This window comes from Lissotriton vulgaris, chromosome 8 (assembly GCF_964263255.1).
Source record: "Lissotriton vulgaris chromosome 8, aLisVul1.2, whole genome shotgun sequence".
Classification (NCBI taxonomy): domain Eukaryota; kingdom Metazoa; phylum Chordata; class Amphibia; order Caudata; family Salamandridae; genus Lissotriton; species Lissotriton vulgaris.
In genome coordinates, this window is record NC_141696.1 from 1,549,604,275 (window position 1) to 1,549,624,486 (window position 20,212).

Consider the following 20,212-nt stretch of genomic DNA (forward strand, 5'->3'; position numbering starts at 1 on the left):
CATCTCCGCCCACCTGAGAGACCTGCACTGACTCCCCGTCAGCAAGAGGATCACGTTCAGACTCCTCACCCACGCACACAAAGCTCTCCACGACCTGGGCCCCAAGTACCTCAACAACCGCCTCACTTTCTACACGCCCACCGGCCAGCTGCGATCGACCAGCCTCGCCCTCGCCACCGTACCACGCATCCGCAGAGCCACCGCCGGAGGAAGATCCTTCTCCTACCTGGCGGCCAAGACATGGAACTCCCTCCCCATCCACCTACGGCTGACCCAGGACCATCTCTCCGTCAGGAAGCAACTCAAGACCTCGCTTTTTGAGCAGTAACGGACCCCTCCCCCCCAGCGCCTTGAGACCCTTCTGGGTGAGTAGCACGCTTTACAAATTGTTCTGATTGATTGATTGATTGATTGACAAAAACGATGGATTTAGGCCCAGATCTCTGTACTGGGGTGAATGTATGACATTGTTCTGCATTTTGTCCATCAACTGTTGTTTTTGCATTTGTCACCCCGAGTGGGATGGGTATGCTCAGACGTGAGTCCCATGCTCTCCACACCACTGGAGTCAAGCTATCCTGGCTGAAGGCGGCTGATAGCCAGAAACCGGTCCTAGGATGCTTGATTCCGGTCCAGGAAAGACATGGCTTGGCAGTTTGGGCTGGACTGTTCCCATGAGGCACAGGGTCAAGGCTGATTTACATATGGCCATGTCTGAACTGGGGTGGTGTGGAGTGCAAAAAACTATGGATTTAGGCCCAGATCTCTGTACTGGGGTGAATGTATGACATTGTTCTGCATTCTGTCCATCAAATGTTGTTTTTGCATTCACTAAGCAGCACCTAGGGCAATCCACATCTGATCTGGCAAAACACGTATTGATTTGGGCTGGGACAAGGTATGCCCAGTGCAATATAAAAAATTGGATTTGTTTAAAGCGCTGATTGCATGGAATCGATATCGGTCCACACCGAACAACAAACCATTCCCTGTCTATAAATACTTTTCCCAGAGCCTCCTCCCAATGTTACTTCAGGGGGGTGAAGTTGAGTTCTATGTGCTGGAGGAGTGAGGATGCAAACCAACAAGCCAAGTGCCCCCCATTTTCCATCACATGTAGGTACTGTATCATGCCACATGGGCAGTTCCTGAGTGACACTACACCACCTAGAAGCCAGCGAGGCTATAATCGCCCGATGTAATAAGAACTGCCCCGGGTACATGTTCTCCTCCAACATGAGTTCCTAGTAAGGAATGATTCCCAGTTCCTGAATACCTTCTGTGTCCCAGAGACGCAATTTAGTTGCTGTGGTGTTTGTCACCTTGTACCCAATAATGGGATGGTGGGGGCATCTGGTATGAGAGCCCTGGTGAGGAAGAGGTTCCTACGAAAAAACTTGAAAGCTATAGTGGGTAGAAGCACATCTATGGGCCTAGACTTTGTGCATGGGTGAAAGATTTGTAATAATGTTTGGTACAGGATTGGAGGTTGCAGTAAGGCTGTGTCTGCCAGATACTGGGATGATAGCCATCAGGCAATCCACTGGAGCTGGGAGGCCAAGTAATAGTGTTAAAAGTTGGGCACCGCTACCCCTCCCTGGTCTGTGAATAAATAAAGTTTCCCCATAGATACTCTGCGCCTGGACGTACCCCATATAAAGTCCCTTATTATCTCTTCCCATTTGCAAAAAAGAGCAGGGAAATGATAATAGGTAGGATAGTGAAATAGTAGAGGATAGGAGGGAGAGCTACCATTTTTAGAAGGGAGGCGAAAAGGAAATTCCAGTCAAGCGAATCAAATGCCTTCTCAAGGTCTAACACCAGGCAACCCATTCGAGGCCATTTGAGGGGGCGTACTCGACTACCCGAAAGTACCAGCGAATGTTTAGAGCCGTGTTTCGTTGAGGGACGAACCCGTTCTGATCAGGGTGGACCAAGGCGGAACAAGGCACACCAGGCGGTTAGCTAAAACTTTGGCCAAACTTTAATAGTCGACGTTTAGTATTGCTAACGGTCTATGTGATCTGGGGGAGGTTGGATCTTTCCCGGCTTCAAAAGGGAAACCACGTTAGCTGCGCACATCGAGGGTTGTAAAGCCTGGTCATTATTTGCCGAGGCATACAAGGAGTGCAGACGAGGCACCAGAGTCTCTGCGTAGTTTTAAAAGATTCAGTGGGAAGCCCATCGGGTCCCGGCGTCTTTTCAGATGCCAGGGACTGCACTGCTTCCCGAATTTTGTCTACTGTCAGGGGGTGGGCCCAGAGTGAGCAAGTGGTCAAGCGTTGGTGTTGGCAGTTCCACAGTGGAGAGGAATGACTCAATGTGAGGGCCATTCCCAGTCAGCTGAGCCGAATAAAACCCGGTGTAGTGCGCTGAAATGTCTGCATGAATGTCTCTCTGTGTACAGTTCCGAAGGCCCAGTGCGTCCACTAGGCGCTGCATGGGGTGTTGAGGGTGTTCTTGTCTGATTAGGTAAGCCAGCAGCATGCCCCCCCTATCTGCTGTAGCGTGAGACCGATCCGAATGCGCCATGAAATTATGACATCGCAGTTTTTCTAATAGCGCTTCCCGCTCAGCATGGGCGTCATCAAGTTGCTTTTGCCTATCAGGCTGATCGATAGCTTGCGCTTCCAACCGGAGTAATTGACGATCAATGGCGGATAAGGATGTGTCAAGTTGTTTATGGATACTCCACATGTGCGCTTCCAACCGCCTCAATGTCACCACTTTAAATAACTCCCATTCCGTCAATACCGAGTCCACAGAGTCTGCTTTAAGATCAAAGTATCCAATCAAAGCAGACTCCAGAGCGCTCCGGAACTCCGGGTCCTCCAGTGCTGCCGTCTGTAGATGCCAAGCTGGAACCAGGCGTGCCTCGGCCTCCCACTCCAAGTGCAATATTTGTGGATTGTGATCGGAGTGCGTCCAACCCAAATATTCCACCAGCATCGAGTCTAACTTGGTTGGGATGTCCGACTGGCTTGGCCCGATGTATGCTCCAGAAGCTTTGGGAGCCCCTTCGGTCAGGCCCTGGGCAGGGCATCTTGGCGGCTGTTGGAAAGAAGGCGTCCCATGACTATCTGCTAAGCGCTCGGCATATGGGGTGGAATGTAAGTGACTTCCATCCGTGGACTCCGAAGCTTCTCCACTGCTCCCCCAACTCTTCTGAGTAGTGCACCACCACAGAGGCTAGCCAGATGATGAAAGAGACGTCGCTGTTCAGGAAGCACACAGAAGCAGGGTCCATCCCTTTCAATTTCGAACACTGCTGCGGTCCCATTAGACCAGTACAGGAAGGATCCAGCAAGGAGGGACTTGCCCTGATCGGCCCCTTGCTCCCCCATCTCAGCTAGTCGCCCCCGCTGCAGGCAAGGAACCCTGTGTGGTCACACAAGGCCAGGGTCAGCATGGGCCCAAACTGGCCTCTGCACTGTTCCCCTCACTGCGTTGGCCAGGATTTCGCCTACTGCCGTGCCCTTTAACACCAGGGGGGGACTAGCTGGCCTGGCCTGGCCACTCGTGGAAAGCAGCCAGTCGCAGGGACTGTTCTGGGCTGATGTGGGTGCAACGGCCTTGTCACTGGGCCCAGCTGCACCCACCCCACCAAGTCTCGTTGCAGGAGAGGGAAGGGGGGAGGCCCCGCTCCAACTCCACTCACCAGACCGGCCGCAGTCCTGAGCGAGGCACCAGGGCAGCTCCGATCCTCTCCGCCGGCACCGCGGCACACCCAGTCGGCTCCAGCTCGCCTCAAATCAGTGCTTAATTTGTGCAGATGCTTTCAGGTGCTGAGCACCGGCACCTATTTCTCAGGGCTGGGTCTATTAATTTTTCTCCCATGCACAGCCAGCACTGTGCACAGGCCATTAAACAGCCCCAGCCTCGAGCCAGGCTTGTGCAGCTGTACATTCAGATTTGGTGCATGCTGCTAGTGTGCTTGCTTTGGCACGCACCAGTGCCTGGTCTTCAGGGTGGGGGAAGGGCAGGTGTGTTGTGTCATGCGAGTATAAACTGCACGAATGATGAACTTGGAGCATAATTTCAGCTGCGCTACCCAGCAGTCTGCGCTTTCCTGTGTAGCCAAAGCTGCAAGGTTAGGTGAGTTGTGTGTGTGTTATTTTATGTACAACTGTTATCCTACAGGTGACAGAATAGTGCTTGTCCGTGGGACACCATCGATAAATTCCTGCACAGTGGCAGCCGCAGGAAACTGCCCAGTAGCTGCCTGCCTCAGGGGCCCAGACAAGGCCTTGCAGCATAATGACAAAATACGTGAAGCAGCTGAGGGTGGTCGGAAAGTGAAAACATTTCTTCCTGCCAGTCAGTGTATTAGTATCACCCTCCTACCTGTCCCAGTACCATCTCTTCTCTATCACACCCGTCCTCTCCATTCTGCAATGGGCACCGTTGCAGCCACAAGCACCATGAAGAACACCTCCCATCCCTGCCGCTGTGACTGTGCCCCACCACTACCTCCGACAGTGCCCCTCTCGCCACAGTGCCTTTCTCACCTGTATTTCGGTGTCCCTCTGCTTACAGTCCCCTTCTCCTCTGTATCACAATGCCCCTCCTTGCAACAACACTTACTCACTTCTGTTACAGTACCTCTTGGCTCCCTCACTCTCCGAGCACCCCTCTCCACCATTGCTTTGTATTGAAGCATGCACTGGGCCCTGAGTATCAATATTTTGAGTTTGCACGTGAGACCGCAAAGCCCTTCCCAGTCTTGGCCACTCAAACCAGGAGGCTTTCCCAATTACCCCTTAACCAGAGAGAGGATACACAGGGAATTTTTCAGCTTTGGCCTGGAGAAAAATATCATTGACTTAAAACATGCTATCAGAGGGGATAGGATGTGTTGGGCGCTCTGTACCTCCCCCCGCCCCCACAAGCCTGCTGGGATCTATCACCCTGCACCTTCTCTTCACCTCCAAAGACCCATGTCTCGTAAACCCCTGCTGCATACTTACAGCCTTATGTCCCTGTTGGAGAGAGATCGGAGTTTTGTCTAGTTGAAGTTTTGACTGTAGCACAGAGGGGTAATGAGAACATGTACCATGCTGATGACAGAACTATATTATGTGGATAGCTCAGTGGGTTTCTGTTTTCTGTCACAGACGTCCTTTTGTTACTCACTGATCATAAATTACAATCCTAACATTTAGCACAGGTGGCAGACTCTGTTGAATTTTGTGCTTTATTAGTTAAAAAGTATGTATGGAAGCCTGTCTGAATGGAGTTGAAGGTCTGACTTCATTTGAAAATTGGTGGCAGTGGGATTTTGCGACTTATAGTCTGATCATGTAATAGAACTATTTGTTTGAAGCATGAGAGTGTTGTTCTTCCTCAAGGCGTAATCCCAATAGTATAACTGACACTTTATTATGTTTTATCAGGAATACCTATTGTGACATAACAAACCATCTTTTTGTGGCATAAAACTTAACACAGTTAAAGAAACGCTATTATGTGTCTTGGGCAACACTGCTGTGCATTGATGAGACAGGCCAAGAATTATATACTTCTATCACCTCTCAACTTTACATAATTAATGACTGTATATTTAATAAAGCAGAGGTGTACTTTTTGCTTGCTCTTTCTCAGTATCTGCTTTTCTTCCTCCCCTTCACACGTCACTCCTTCACATCTCTCCAATCGCACTTCACTTTCTGCCCTACATCTGCGTTTTCTTTTAATCGCCACCTCCCCTCATTAAATGCTTTTCATTGTTCACCTTTCCTTCTTTCCCTTCCTCTCTGCTTTCACATGCTCCCCACTGTCCGCTTTTCTTCCCTTGCCTTTCTCCTCTTTTCACTTCTCCTTCTCATCACGTTCCACTCAAATCTTGCAATCCCAACCTCAGCTTTCCACATTTCTCTTCACATTGTCTACTGCATCTATCTTTGCCTTTAGACCTCTCCTCCTCCCTCACTCTCCCTTTTAATTTTTTCCTTCTTGCACATATGTTTATATCTACTCCAGGAATCTGTGTTCTAGCTCAGGGTCATAAATTGAAATCTTGGTGTGGCTACTCAGTCTTTCATCTTTAGATAAAATTAGTGCAATTGAGCTGGATAACAACATTTTTAATTTGATGTCAAGGCCCCCTCTAGTGAATATGTGCTTTACAAACATACACGGTGTGTTTCTCCCTTTATCCCTTAATTTCTTCTTTTCACATTCTTTTCTTGTTTCCTCTTTTTTTCATCCATTACTTATTTATTTCCTTACTCCAGTGCTCCTGCATTTGTTACTGCCTTCTTTACTGTATTCCTTCTTTCATTCTTCTCTTTCTTTTAAACAGCCCAGTGCAAGCACATTTTCTTTTGTTTGCAAAGCCGCCTCAAATGACCTTTATCTAATTTGAGTTCTCTTTTACGTTTTTGTCATAGGCTTCTAACATGTTATATTATGTTATATTGATTGGTATAGCGCACTAATCACCCAGGAGGGTATCCAGGGATTTGGGCAAGTGTGTAGGTATGAGGTGCCTGAGTTGCTTTTGTGAAGAGCTAGCCCTTCATCTTCTCACGGAACTCATAAGGGAGGAAGTGACTCTGATGTGTTGAGGATTGTGGATGTGGGTGGAGCCAATAAACGGAAGTGGGTGAGGCCACTGGAGGGAGTGGGCAGAGCTGTGGAAGTGGGTGTGGCCTCGTTAAAGACTGTGAGCACCTGCACTTCATATTTTACAAATTAAGCACTGGTCATACCCAAAGTAGAAGTTGATATTGGAAATACACCAGTCTACACTGCCTCAAATCCCACCGGGTGCTCAGGTGGCCCCCAGCTGGGTGACACAGACTGTCCGACAGGTGCCCCCGAGCAGGATTCACCAAGCTCCTCAGGGTCCACCGGATCCACTGAGGGACACCCCACCGATAGCCTCGAGGGATCTCACCCCCCCCACAGCTTTTAAGGCGGGCGTTGTTCCTCTCCTCGGTCCTGCGAGGGCCACAGACTGTTCTGTCTATACTGCTGCACCCGTCTCTCCTGCGGGCACGGCGACAAAGACAGGCGCGCCACTGCAGCCGGGCAGTCTCATCTCCACCAGTGTCGCGCTGACTTTCCTCCACCCAGGGGGCCTCGCTGCTCAGCCCTTCATGCTCACCTCACGTGCTGCAGGCTGCCAGTCAGGGCTCCGTACCCACAGCGTCTCCAGCAGCGAGAGACCCCTCACTCGGATCAGCGCGGGTCCCCCACACACTCCTGGGCAACATTGTAAGTTTCCAATTGCTCTACCTTCGGATTGCCAGGATGACCGGGGGATAAGGAGCGGAGTGTTTTCAGAACACGACCACCATGTTAGGTGCTTGGCCATGTCCTCCGAGCAGCCATATTTTATTATATGGCTCTGGGTTACACTCACACAGCAGTGCTGGTGTCCCCTTGTGTGTAAGTGAGTGTGTGTTTCAGTCCAGAGTTTATTTTGATGCTGTTGTTCCCGCTGCACTTCTGGCCATGCGTCGCCAGCAAGCAGCAGCGCTGTGACTCTTGTTGTTTCAGGCTGAACAGTGTTCGGGCAGCTTAAGGCCTGGGTCAGCAGGAAGGCACTTCTCCAGCCGGAGCCTCTCGACAGAAATACACGAGTGTTGTCATATTTGTTATTTCATTTGTGCAGCAGTGTTAAAAGCACTGGAAAGTTTCTTGTCTATCCAGCAGATTTCGGGCAACAATAAAAGTGTAAAAGTATCACAATAACTCTGACCAATGCTCCTGCTGGAGAGAGATGGGAGTTTTGACTCATCTAAGGTAGCACAAATGGTTAATATGCCTGCTGCAAAGAATGTGTACCATGCATATCAAAGAACAGTATTTTATGTGCATAGCTCAGTGGGTTATTGCTTTTGTCACAGACTCTTTTGTTACTGAGCCCTTCATAAGTTACAATCGTAATGTATCAGAGTAAGCCACGAACTGCCATCCGAGAGCGGCAGGCAAACTGCATGGCACAAGTTAGAAAATTATGTTGTTTCCCAGTCTTTTATTTTCCTGATGCTTCTAAAAAAGGTTTATTTGGGTAGAAATAAATTATAATAAAGATCAACGCTAACCACTGTGTTATGTTCTGAATCCTGCGTTTGTGCTTCTCCAGTCCAAGCACTCATTAAAAATGCCTACCAATATGATGACGTCAATACTACACCTTGTAGTCCCCTTTGCCTTATGTGACATTTTCGGTACACTACTTTACTTTGAAGAGCCGAACAAAGATTGTTGTATCCTCGTGCACAGTAAGGTCATCATTTACTATGCTTTAACAGCTAATACAATTGAGTATATAAAGACAAATGTGTTGTAGAATGCACCATTTCTTCCCAATTTGTCTTGGGGGGTGAATGCCTCAAAGCCCCCCTTTGTAGTGGTCAGGTTTGCTCGCTGCAGTCGCTGTGCCCCGTACCGGGCTGGTCTGACAACATTTACCAGGGCTACTTTGGGTTCCCAGTCCGGCCCTGACAGGAGCTTCGCATTGTGAAATAAAACTAAACATTGAAAAGTTAGTCGCTGACATGCAGCACCAATCTTCCCATTAAAATGTTGACATTTTTGCATATTTTTTCAATATATTATTCAATCTTTAGTAATTTGAGTATTTGTTTAGTTTGTACTTGTTTGTGCATTTTTTGTGTATTATTGTTTAAATGTTTGAAATTTAAATCGCACAAATTGCTAAGGGGTCCCCGCATCCAGTTGTGACTCAATCAGGGTCCTCAGGAGTTGACAGGTTGTGAAGTGCTGGAGTACTATATATCCACTTTATGGCAGTTCTGCTTGTTAACTACATGCCATTCCCAGCAAAACATTCAACGGGGAACACGTCAAGGGGGCCCTTTGTCCTAACCACTGTTCGCAGCTGTTATGGAACCCATTGCCTACATTCTCTGTCAACACCGTCCACAGGGAGGTCTCCGCTTCTGGCTGCGTCGCATTGTCATATCTTTGTACGCAGACGATATTGCCCTCTTCGTCCTTGACCTAGAATTGAACCTATTATCAGAGCAATTGCACAATTTGGTACTATATCTGGGATGAACATTAACTGGAGCAAAGCACTGTGCTTCCTTAACAGATGTCAGGCCACCAAGAATACCTGCCTAATTGGACCACGGATTCATTGAAATAACTGGGCATTCTTGTCCACTCAGCAATTGAAGTGGTAATGAAATGGAACTATGGTAAATCCCTTACTCGCCTAACTGAAAAAGTAGATTAATGGAATAGATTTCCACTCTGATTAGGAAATCGCCTTATTAAAGATGAACACCATGCTTACATTTCTCTACCTTTTCACTAACATTCCTATATGCCTAACCAGACTCTTTTTATATACATTCCAGTCACTACCAACTGAACTAATCATGGCAGACAAACGGCCCGAATAAAATGGGACCCGCTAACCCTCACATCCCAAGATGAAGACTTGAGGTTCCCGACCCTATATGGTAATATGCCTGTGCACAGGTGCAGTTTAGGGTCGGATATGGCTGACCCGACTCCATTACCTGTGACCCTTGCTGAGGGATCCTAAAGCAATTGGTTGATTGTGGTGATTGCAAAGCACCTCGGGCTAGTCGGATATTAACTTTGGAGCATCACAAACAGGATGGAAACTGCAGAAATAAATAGATGGAAGGTCTCAATGGCTGAAGACCCAGATTGGTCCATAGCAATAATTAATTGAGTAGTGTTATACCTGGCATATCTTCGAGTGATTACCCCCAACTTTTTGCCTCTACCTCCTTTGCTTTTAGATGGTTTGGGTACTTTGCCACTGCTGAACAGTGTCAAATACAAGTGTTCCCCGTGTGAAGCGTAATGGTAATTGGTTGCCCATGATTGGTATGTTTGCCTTACTAGCAAATTCCCTAGTGATGTGCACTGTGTGCGCCAGGGCTGGCGAGTAAGGCAAAGGTGCGCTGAGAAGGGAGCACAGGTCTGCACTGTAGGGCCTGTGCGCAGTTTGCTAAGTTAGCATGTTGTCCTGACAAGGGCCACTTGTCAGGACTTTCTTTCCCTTTTGTGTACACAGTGGTCACCCCTGTGGTAGGTCTCAGGTAACCCCCGTGGCAGGGTGCAGTGTAAGTAAAAGGTAAGACATATACTGAGGTGTGTGCTATGTCCTGACAGTGAAAACAACTAAATTGTGTTATTCACTGTTTTGTGCTTTAAGCATTTTTGTGTGTCTCTGTTGAATGTGGATTGACTGGTTGGATCTCAGAGGTGAGAAAAGCTGGGGAGGTCTCGACCCAGGGAGGGGTTGAGATGGCACCAGGCTCACCGGCATCTGGAGAGAAAAGGGAGGAGAAGCCTGGGAGGTGAAGAGGCCTGGGCTGCTGCTATAAACCAATTGACCCGTCTTCCACTGAGTGATTAAGGATCCAGACCCCCAGTATCAAATTAACCTATCCCCTCTTAGTAGAGGGGATAGGTTAATAGCTGGATCACGTATATACAACACCATGTCATCTGCATAAAGTGAAATATTTAGTGGCCTCTGCAGAAATTTAAGAGCAGAAGATTCATGACCCTGTCGTATTTTGCACGCCAGTGGTTCTAAAGCTATCGCAAATAGTAAGGGGGACAAGGGGCATCCTTGGCGTGTGCCCCTTGCAATTGTTATAGCATCTGACACGTACCCATTAACCCTTATTGGTGCTGTTGGCGCCGTGTAAAGTATTCAAATCCATTGCAGGAAGAGTGGGGGAAAGGTATAAACCCTGACTGGTCTGGGAGGACCAGGTTGGGCATTAATGGTTGCAGCCATTTTGCAAGAAGCTTGGCCAGTATTTTAGTATCAGTCGGAGATGTATTTTAGTATCAGTCGGAGATGTAACGTCCGACTCTCGTAATTTCCATATCTGGATTGACCAAATTGTCTCCGACAACTTGGGTCCAAACGCCCATCATCCAGACCGCCGCCAAAGAAAGCCCAATGCTCCTTGGTACACCCAGTCTCTCACGGAAGACCATCTCCTTTGCAGAATCCAAGAAAGGAAATGGAGAAAAACATATGATGAAGCCTCTAGACTACTTTACATACAGCAGAGGAAATTATATCTCTCCAACATCAAAGCTGCTAAAAAAGAATACTTCACTAAAGCCATAGAGGATGCCCAACAAAAACAGCAAACCATCTTTTCCATTGTTAAGTCCTTTACCCATCCTAAAGCCCTAGTACCCGAAATTCCCCCATCCCAAACTTTATGCAATCAAATTGCTGACTTTTTCACAGATAAAATCACCAATATTCAGAAGGATTTCCCCCAACCCACAATTACTACCCATGAAGCTGGCACAAATGTATCCACCCTGGCCAATTTTCCACAAATTTCGCTTCAACAAACCCAGAAGGCAATTCTTGCCTGTAAATCCGGAGCTCCTACAGACTCATGCCCCCCTAGTATTCTTCCTCATCTTATTGAAGCTGTAAACCCCATAATTAATGCCATCATTAATGAATCTTTCACTTCAGGCATTGTACCTGATGACTGGAAAAAGGCCATTGTAAAACCCTTAATGAAGAAGCAGAACAAATCCCCCACTGATCTCACTAATATGCGTCCGATCTCGTTATTACCCGCCTTAGGTAAAATTGCTGAGCAATTAGTGTACGGGGAGTTAAAAACCCATGTAGAAAACAACCAGGTTCTGCACCCACAACAGTCAGGCTTCCGCCCTGGCCACTCTACCGAGACTGCCTTGATAGAATTATCAGACTCTATTAAGTTCTTGCAGGATGAGGGGAGACAGGTTGTACTCATCCTGCTTGACCTAACAGCCGCGTTCGACACCATCTCGCACGCCATTCTTATCAATAGAATGCGGGAGATTGGCGTGGCAGACACTGTGCTGGCATGGTTAGTTTCGTTCTTATCCAACAGATCACAAACGATTGCACTAGGCCCCTTTAAATCCAGCGAGAGATCCATCACATCAGGAGTTCCCCAGGGGTCCATACTCAGTCCTCTTTTTTTTAATATCTACATGGCCCCCCTCCTTGCAGTGATCGAATCTCATGGAATCCTCGCCACATCGTACGCTGACGACACTCAATTGGTCGTCACTATTGATAGGAAATGTCCTGATGCTGAACTTAGATTCCAGAATTGCCTCTCAGAGGTCTTTTTATGGCTGAATAAAAATCATCTCAGATGCAACAGCGCAAAGACCGAAATAATACCTCTAGGAAAAGACGTATCCTTCTGCCCAAAAGATTGGTGGCCTAAAAATTCAGAAGCCCCTCCGAGCGCTGTATCTTCGGCACGCAACCTTGGCATTCAATTTGATACATCCCTTTCTTTTGATGATCATGTTCGCATCACTGCTGGATGCTGTTTTAGTCTTATCAGATCATTGAAGAAATTCTTCGACTTCCTCCCCATTACAGCCAGAAAATCAGTCGTGGTTGCTTTAATTCTCTCCCGACTTGATTATTGTAATGGATTGATGGCAGGAGTGAAGAAGTCCACCCTTAGAAAACTTCAAAGCATCCAACACGCCGCTGCCAGACTTGTGCTTAAACTTCCCAGAAGGTCCTCTGCCTCAGCAGCCCTCAATGTCCTCCATTGGCTACCACTCCACAAAAGAATCTTGTTCAAACTTTTACTGACTGTATACAAAGCTACCAGGAAAACAGGTCCCCTCTACTTCTCCAAGCGTTTCACTTACTACAATCCCTCACGCTGTTTAAGATCCTCAGGAACCAATCTTGTTATAATTCCAAGATTTAAGTTAAAAACCAAGGGGGGAAAAACCTTTTCCTTCCTGGCTGCCAGAGCCTGGAACAGCCTACCTGTTAATCTCAGGCAAGCTGAAACTGAACCTCATTTCAGGAAACTTCTGAAAACCTGGGTGTTCCAGCAATCTGATACTTCAGTCCTAGCAGCTATATGATCTACTTTACTTCCTCGTTCCCACTATCTTCTGCATGCTCAGCGCCAAGATGCTCCTCCCGGAGCGATAGCCGCGCTTTACAAAATTCCATAAATATCAAATATCAATATTTATTAAGGACAGTGATCTGTTGGATTCACACTGTTCAGGGACCGTATTGGGTTTTAATAAGGCAATAAGCATGGCTTCTCTTAGTGTAGGTGGCAGAGTCTGTTTATCATGGGCGTCCCCATACATTTCCACCAGATGAGGCGCCAGTTGCTCAATAAATGCTTTATAAAACTCGCTGGTAAAGCCGTCCGGGCCAGGCGCTTTACCATTTGGGATCGATTTGACCACCTCCGTGACCTCCTCCACTGTCACTGGTTGCGAGAGGTATTCTCTCTGCGCATCCGAGTGCCAGGCTATCTCCACATCCTCTAGGTAAGATAGAATCTCAGACTGTGTAGCAGTGCCTTGTGATGGGTATAAATCGCCATACATTTCCATAAATGAGCGCAGTATGGTCTGTGTTTCATAATGGGATGTACCACTCTCGTCCTTTATAGAAAGGACTTCTTGAGGCATATAGCCTGAGCAGATTTTATGTGCTAATACACGCCCTGGCCATCCCCCCTCACCATACGTGCGTGCGTGTTGTCGTTTTGTTAGGTATTTAAGTTCATCGTCTGCAAACTCCTGATACTCCGACATAACCTTTCTGATTTCTCCTAGTATAGTCGTGTTTCTCGTGCGATCGTATTCATGTTCTAAAGCGCTTAACGTGGCCTCTCGTTTAGCGAGTTGGGTGCGAATGTCTCTTAATATCCCAGCATTGGTACTAATACAAACACCCCATATGGTGGCCTTGAAGGCTTCCCACAGTAAACTACGATCATCAGTGGAGGCTTGATTAAGTGTAAAATAGTCTGTAATGGCTTGCCCAATAGTGTCGGTGTATGTGGAATCCAGCAGTGCTGTTGCATTAAAACGCCACATGTATCGTGGAGGTGTGTAATGGGGGATTACTACAGTCAAGAGCACTGGGTTATGGTCGGATGGGGATTTAGGCAGATGCTTTATGCTCCGTGTCCAAGAGACTACCTCCTCGGTCCCAAGCCAATAATCAATACGTGACCAGCTATTTTGGATTACAGATGTATGTGTGGCTTCTTGAAAATAGGGATGCCGTGATCTCCAGATAGCCACAGTTTAGCTTCTGTCATAATATTCCTTACTACACTTACTGCCCGCTTATGTGGTTCCCTGGAGGGGCACGATCTGTCCAATTGCTCATTCAGGGTGATTTTCAGATAACCACCCCATATCAAGACCATTTCAGGTAGGTCAGTTATCAGATGCCAGATCGTGCGATAAAATTCAGGGTCGTCCACATTTGGGACGTATGAATTTATTAGATCAATTTGCTGCCCTCTGGTATGTCCCGTTATAACAACATATCGACCCAATTTATTTGTTACTGTGTTATCTATGTGAAACTGCGTCCCTTTCTTCACCAAAATCATCATGCCTCTTGAATATGAGGAATACGCAGAGCTCAGTACTGTTTCCGCCCACCTTCTCCCTATTGTACATTTATGCGTAGGGTCTAAATGTGATTTCTGCAGGAAGGCAATACCGGCCTGCAACCTATCTAAATAAGCCAGTACCTGGCGTATCTTTTTGGGGTTATTTAGCCCTCTGACATTCCATGTTATGAGGGTGAGATGTGCCGGTTGTAGTCTATAACTGCTGGTACGAGCTATCCATGTAGTTTAGTTGTGTCTACCACATATGATTGGCGTACTGGTTGCTTTTTGGAATGAACTGACAGGACAATAATGAATAGCAGCTGCCTGGATGAGCACAACCTGTTGTAGCATAAGTAGTCTGCAAAAACAATCCCAAACCCGCCCTTCCCTCCCGCCTCCCACTTTGACGTCCCAATCACGCCAAAGACATACCCCTAACACCACTTCCAACATAACTAAGACTGTGTTGGGGAACTCCCACATGGGGGGAACCGCTGAGGTCACGCTTCTCCGTCCATCAAGTGCATGTGGTAGGGTATTACAAAAATACATTGCATCTTTAGTTCAACACAATAATAGCACCAAAATCAGTAGCGATATCTTGAGTGCACCCTCGTATGTGCATATGCTAGTTTGCAGTTCTGGGTTTGTATATGCTACCTAGTGGTGCATCTGATTACGCCTAATAGTCCATGTGGTATTTGATATCTCAGTACATAGGAAAGAGGTCCATCTAGGTCTCCTTTGGTAAAGATATGGGGCTATAGCGCTGTAACTGTCACTCAGAGCCTTTAGTTAGTGGTTTACATATAGTTACATTATTATAACGTAGCATATAGTCACCCCCCTCGCTTTCCAAGGCAAACAGCGCACTGGTGTATGAAGGCTATCAGCACATGTAACAGCAAAAACCGTATTTGGGAATAGGACAACAGCTGCAAAGACTATACATACCACCAGCAGCGGGGTATACTTGCCCCTCGCCTTGGGGTCCATCAGAGATTTACATGTCTCCACTAGTAGGGTGCTTCACCCACTGTTTCACTGGTGTCTCTGCTATCCATGCCACAGTGCCAGTGTTCTCTCCCTAAAACACAATGTAGCAAGCTGGTACTCCCAACGTGCATGCACTTTAAATCCCCCATAAGCCCTAGAAAACTAGTATCAAGGGTACACAGGGCTTGAAGCACGGGTTGTGCCACCCTGAGTAACTCAAGCAAACAGATAACAGCAGGCCCGCCACAGCAGACTGCAGTAGCAGTGCAAAATGCTCAAACTTAGCCCTGAACCCTAAAAATACCCCTGTACCCCAAAACCCAAACCTCGCCCTAAACCCAAAAAATACCCCTGTACCCCAAAACCCAAACCTAGCCCTGAACCCTAAATTACCCCTGTACCCCTAACCCCAAACCTACCCCTGAACCCTAAAAATACCCCTGTACCCCAAAACCCAAACCTAGCCCCGAACCCTAAATTACCCCTGTACCCCTAACCCCAAACCTACCCCTGAACCCTAAAAATACCCCTGTACCCCAAAACCGAAACTTACCCCTGAACCCTAAAAATACCCCTGTACCCCAAAACCCAAACCGAGCCCTGAACTCTAGCAATACCCCTGTACCCCAAAACCCAAACTTACCCCTGAACCCGAAAAATACCCCTGTACCCCAAAACCCAAACCTAGCCCTGAACCCTAAATTACCCCTGTACCCCTAACCCCAAACCTACCCCTGAACACTAAAAATACCCCTGTACCCCAAAATCCAAACCTAGACCTGAACCCTAAAAATACCCCTTTACAGCAAAGGTGGTATCTGTCTCATCCCTGTGCTCAGTGACTCCCCTGATTGTGGTGTCTGTCTCCAACCCTGTGCTCAGTGGCTCACCTGACTGTGGTGTCTGTCTCCGCCCTGTGCTCAGTGAATCCCCTGACTGTGGTGTCTGTCTCCACCCTGTGCTCAGTGACTCCCCTGACTGTGGTGTCTGTCTCCACCCTGTGCTCAGTGACTCCCCTGACTCTGGTGTCTGTCTCCACCCTGTGCTCAGAGACTCACCTGACTGTGGTGTCTGTCTCCAACCCTGCGCTCAGTGACTCACCTGACTGTGGTGTCCGTCTCCAACCCTGCACTCAGTGACTCACCTGACTGATGTGTCTGTCTCCACCCTGTGCTCAGGGACTCACCTGACTGTGGTGTCTGTCTCCACCCTGTGCTCAGTGACTCACCTGACTGTGGTGTCTGTTCCACCCTGAGCTCAGTGAATCACCTGACTGTGGTGTCTGTCTCCACCCTGTGCTCAGTGACACACCTGACTGTGGTGTCTGTCTCCACCCTGTACTCAGTGACTCACCTGACTGTGGTGTCTGTCTCCACCCTGTGCTCAGAGACTCACCTGACTGTGGTGTCTGTCTCCACCCTGTGCTCAGTGACTCCCCTGACTGTGGTGTCTGTCTCCACCCTGTGCTCAGAGACTCACCTGACTGTGGTGTCTGTCTCCGCCCAGTGCTCAGTGACTCCCCTGACTGTGGTGTCTGTCTCCATCCTTTGCTCAGTGACTCCCCTGACTGTGGTGTCTGTCTCCGCCCTGTGCTCAGTGACTCCCTTGACTGTGGTGTCTGTCTCCACCCTGAACTCAGTGACTCCCCTGACTGTGCGGGCTGTCTCCGCCCTGTGCTCAGTGACTCCCCTGACTGTGGTGTCTGTCTCCAACCCTGCGCTCAGTGACTCACCTGACTGTGGTGTCCGTCTCCAACCCTGCACTCAGTGACTCACCTGACTGTGGTGTCTGTCTCCACCCTGTGCTCAGTGACTCCCCTGACTGTGGTGTCTGTCTCCACCCTGTGCTCAGAGACTCACCTGACTGTGGTGTCTGTCTCCACCCTGTGCTCAGGGACTCACCTGAGTGTGGTGTCTGTCTCCACCCTGTGCTTAGTGACTCCCCTGACTGTGGTGTCTGTCTCCACCCTGTGCTCAGTGACTCCCCTGACTGTGGTGTCTGTCTCCACCCTGTGCTCAGTGACTCCCCTGACTCTGGTGTCTGTCTCCACCCTGTGCTCAGAGACTCACCTGACTGTGGTGTCTGTCTCCAACCCTGCGCTCAGTGACTCACCTGACTGTGGTGTCCGTCTCCAACCCTGCACTCAGTGACTCACCTGACTGATGTGTCTGTCTCCACCCTGTGCTCAGTGACTCACCTGACTGTGGTGTCTGTCTCCACCCTGTGCTCAGTGACTCACCTGACTGTGGTGTTTGTCTCCACCCTGAGCTCAGTGACTCACCTGACTGTGGTGTCTGTCTCCACCCTGTGCTCAGTGACACACCTGACTGTGGTGTCTGTCTCCACCCTGTGCTCAGTGACTCACCTGACTGTGGTGTCTGTCTCCACCCTGTGCTCAGAGACTCACCTGACTGTGGTGTCTGTCTCCACCCTGTGCTCAGTGACTCCCCTGACTGTGGTGTCTGTCTCCACCCTGTGCTCAGAGACTCACCTGACTGTGGTGTCTGTCTCCGCCCAGTGCTCAGTGACTCCCCTGACTGTGGTGTCTGTCTCCATCCTTTGCTCAGTGACTCCCCTGACTGTGGTGTCTGTCTCCGCCCTGTGCTCAGTGACTCCCTTGACTGTGGTGTCTGTCTCCACCCTGTACTCAGTGACTCCCCTGACTGTGCGGTCTGTCTCCGCCCTGTGCTCAGTGACTCCCCTGACTGTGGTGTCTGTCTCCATCCTGTGCTCAGTGACTCACCTGACTGTGGTGTCTGTCTCCAACCCTGGGCTCAGTGGCTCATCTGACTGGTGTCTGTGTCCATCCTGTGCTCAGTGACTCCCCTGACTGTGGTGTCTGTCTCCACCCTGTGCTCAGAGACTCCCCTGACTGTGGTGTCTGTCTCATCGCTGTGCTCAGAGACTCCCCTGACTGTGGTGTCTGTCTCCACCCTGTGCTCAGTGACTCCCCTGACTGTGGTGTCTGTCTCCACCCTGTGGTCAGTGACTCCCCTGACTGTGGTGTCTGTCTCCACCCTGTGCTTAGGGACTCACCTGAATGTGGTGTCTGTCTCCACCCTGTGCTCAGGGACTCACCTGACTGTGGTGTCTGTCTCCACCCTGCGCTCAGTGACTCACCTGACTGTGGTGTCTGTCTCCGTCCTGTGCTCAGTGACTCCCCTGACTGTGGTGACTGTCTCCACCCTGTGCTCAGTGACTCCCCTGACTCTGGTGTCTGTCTCCACCCTGTGCTCAGAGACTACCCTGACTGTGGTGTCTGTCTCATCCCTGGTCTCAGTGACTCCCCTGACTGTGGTGTCTGCCTCCAACCCTGTGCTCAGTGACTGACCTGACTGTGGTGTCTGCCTTCAACCCTGTGCTCAGTGACTCATCTGACTGTGGTGTCTGCCTCCAACCCTGTGCTCAGTGACTCCCCTGACTGTGGTGTCTGTCTTCAACCCTGTGCTCAGTGACTCACCTCTCTGTGGTGTCTGTCTCCACCCTATGCTCAGAGACTCGCCTGACTGTGGTGTCTGTCTCCACCCTGTGCTCAGTGACTCACCTGACTGTGGTGTCTGCCTCCAACCCTGTGCTCAGTGACTCCCCTGACTGTGGTGTCTGTCTCCACCCTGTGCTCAGTGACTCCACTGACTGTGGTGTCTGTCTCCACCCTGCGGTCAGTGGCTCACGTGACTGTGGTGTCTGTCTCCACCCTGTGCTCAGTGACTCCCCTGACTGTGGTGTCTGTCTCCACCCTGTGCTCAGTGTCTCCACTGACTGTGGTGTGTGTCTCAACCCTGTGCTCAGGGGCTCACCTGACTGTGGTGTCTGTCTCCACCCTGTGCTCAGTGACTCACCTGAGTGTGGTGTCTGCCTTCAACCCTGTGCTCAGTGACTCCCCTGACTGTGGTGTCTGTCTCCACCCTGTGCTCAGTGACTCCACTGACTGTGGTGTCTGTCTCCACCCTGCGCTCAGTGACTCACCTGACTGTGGTGTCTGTCTCCACCCTGTGGTCAGTGACTCACCTGACTGTGGTGTCTGTCTCCACCCTGTTCTCAGAGACTACCCTCACTGTGGTGTCTGTCTCAACCCTGTGCTCAGGGGCTCACCTGACTGTGGTGTCTGTCTCCACCCTGTGCTCAGGGACTCACCTGACTGTGGTGTCTGCCTTCAACCCTGTGCTCAGTGACTCATCTGACTGTGGTGTCTGCCTCCAACCCTGTGCTCAGTGACTCCCCTGACTGTGGTGACTGTCTCCACACTGTGCTCAGTGACTCCCCTGACTGTGGTGTCTGTCTCCACCCTGTGGTCAGTGACTCCCCTGACTGTGGTGTCTGTCTCCACCCTGTGCTCAGAGACTACCCTGACTGTGGTGTCTGTCTCCACCCTGTGCTCAGGGGCTCACCTGACTGTGGTGTCTGTCTCCACCCTGTGCTCAGTGACTCACCTGAGTGTGGTGTCTGCCTCCAACCCTGTGCTCAGTGACTCCCCTGACTGTGGTGTCTGTCTCCACCCTGTGCTCAGTGACTCCACTGACTGTGGTGTCTGTCTCCACCCTGTGCTCAGTGACTCACCTGACTGTGGTGTCTGTCTCCACCCTGTGGTCAGGGACTCACCTGACTGTGGTGTCTGTCTCCACCCTGTGCTCAGAGACTACCCTCACTGTGGTGTCTGTCTCCACCCTGTGCTTAGGGGCTCACCTGAATGTGGTGTCTGTCTCCACCCTGTGCTCAGGGACTCACCTGAGTGTGGTGTCTGTCTCCACCCTGTGCTTAGGGACTCACCTGAATGTGGTGTCTGTCTCCACCCTGTGCTCAGGGACTCACCTGAG